The sequence below is a fragment of the Dermacentor andersoni genome, chromosome 1 (genome assembly GCF_023375885.2).
Source record: "Dermacentor andersoni chromosome 1, qqDerAnde1_hic_scaffold, whole genome shotgun sequence".
In the NCBI taxonomy this organism is placed as follows: Eukaryota; Metazoa; Arthropoda; class Arachnida; order Ixodida; family Ixodidae; genus Dermacentor; species Dermacentor andersoni.
Genome location: NC_092814.1, coordinates 202127830 through 202130061, shown reverse-complemented (window position 1 = coordinate 202130061; position 2232 = coordinate 202127830).

Genomic DNA, 2232 nt, shown 5'->3' with positions numbered 1-2232 from the left:
AAAATCGAATAGTCGAATATATTTACAGTAGAAATATTTATTTTGGCATAATTAGGTACCACGCTTGTACCTACCAGCGTAAAAAGTAAATCAGGGAACTATCACCTATCATCAACAATTAGGATCAGTTTTAAACGCAATATCACTAATTGTAAATAAAATAACTGCACTGATATAGCCTCTCAACATCTTTGGAGCCTGGTTGCAGACAAGCTTGTCAAGAATTAATGGCTGCTGTATGACTAGCTTTCCAAAAACGCCAATTAAATGATTGTCGAAAAGTTCAAAACAAAGATCAGAAGCTGTGGAGAAAGAAAAGGAAAAGCTGCTAACGGACTTATGTGCCGTAGAAACACGTAAAAAAGGCCCGTTGCAAGGAAAACAACTCTGGTGGTCGCGTAAAAGGTAAAACTGCTGCATGATTAAACCGCAAGAAATACTGAATTGCAGAACTACTAGTAAAAACCATATGTTTTTATGTGGGCTTCGACCACGAAATCAAAACTAAGCTTGCATTACCGATTTGTTTTTACATTGCTTCCAAAACCTTTGTGGTTGTTTTACTTCTGATAACTTGCGGTTTTGTTTAGCAGGTCGAGACTCAGTAGCCGGAATTTAACAGTTGGTTGTTGCGAAATATTTGTTAGTTTTGTTAATCGAAAATACCGAAAAGGAATTCAGAAATACCGAATAGTTCATTTTCTAATACGAATAGTAAGTGTGTGACACCCAATTGATATTCGAAACTTGGAATGTTCGCGGAACATACGTGCGCATCAATTTACGCCGAAGAAGCAAGAATGAAATGGGCGCAATTATAGCGTTTGATTAACTGCTTTGAAACAGTTTTAGTGAACACGAAAACTTCGCTTCACACAGATTCCAAGTAGTGCGTTGGATTCACATATCTTTTTTTTTTTTTTCACAGTGACATATACCAGGTCTTCAAATCAGTCTGTACAATGCTGCGTAAATGCGTTAGATATATTTTCTAGCGAGGTGCACTGATTGCACAAAATCTCTCATGTATCGTCCAAGTTGGAAAACGTCTAGTGTTTTTGGTTAGCATATCTGAGTGCTTCCGCGATATCATGTTGTAATGTCGCGCTCTATCGTCGCGAATGCTATTGTTCTCGTGTACCTTTTTGTGAACCGGGCACGTGACCTCCCCCCCCGCTCCAGAACGAGCCGTGTAAAGCCCGTGATTCGATCTCGGTCATCAGAATCGAGCAGCGAATGACAAGTGTCGATGACAGAATTCGGTGCCTCCGGCTTCTCTATCGAGGAGTTAGCGCTTCTCTTCGACTCCTGTCCGTCCGCGTTTTCGCATCGAACCGTGCTCTTCTTCCAGCCATTGCTCATTGATTGGGTAAACCGACCACCCAAGTCGCACGTTGCATCGAGGTTATTTTTCATGCACCCTCTACCGTTCATCCCGAGTCTAGCTTAAAAAAAAGAAATGAAAAATAAGAAGCAGCCGATCGTTGAACAATGTTTGATCTTGTTTCCATCGCAGCTTTTTATTTCTTCCGGATCGTCAACAGACTTGAACGATCGTGCGCATGCTAGCAGAAGTGACGACGAGCGAAATGTGCGATGGACACACAGAGCGCACGAGCTTTAGGTGTATACCACTCGGTAAGCTGTAGTTAATAGCCGACGCTTAAGGTCTCTCTTAACGGACTATGTATACGATAGGTTTTTCTCATGGACAAACGGGCGAAATACGCTCGCTTCGAGTTTACACGTGTTCAAAGGATTAGAAGTTTGCAGCTCATATCTCCCTTCTCCGGGCGGCTCGAGTGGAGGATTTGGTCCAGCATTTTCTTCTTCGCGGTTGTTATTCACCACGGGGAGCTGTGCAAGCGTGCGTAGCGCTGGGAATACAATATTGCTTCGTCGCATGACTGCCAGCGGCAAACAACCCCGAGTGTTATTCGCCCGTTGGAAGAGCGTGCAGCGATACAGCTTTGACATTTGTACTGCCTTTTAAATTACATAAAACACGCGGAATTTTCCAAAGAGGCATTTTGTCGATGTGCCGAAAGGCAACGTGGTAGAGTTCTTCTCACCCTCTATGATGAGGGGAAAATAGCGTTATATGAGCACTTGCGTGTTGTAAAAAGAGCTGCTTAATATCATGCGTCGTGATTGTTGGTTGATTTATTGTGGTGTTTTGTAGTTACAAGGAAAAGCTGCCGAATAATTGAAACCGTTAGGACACATTTCGTT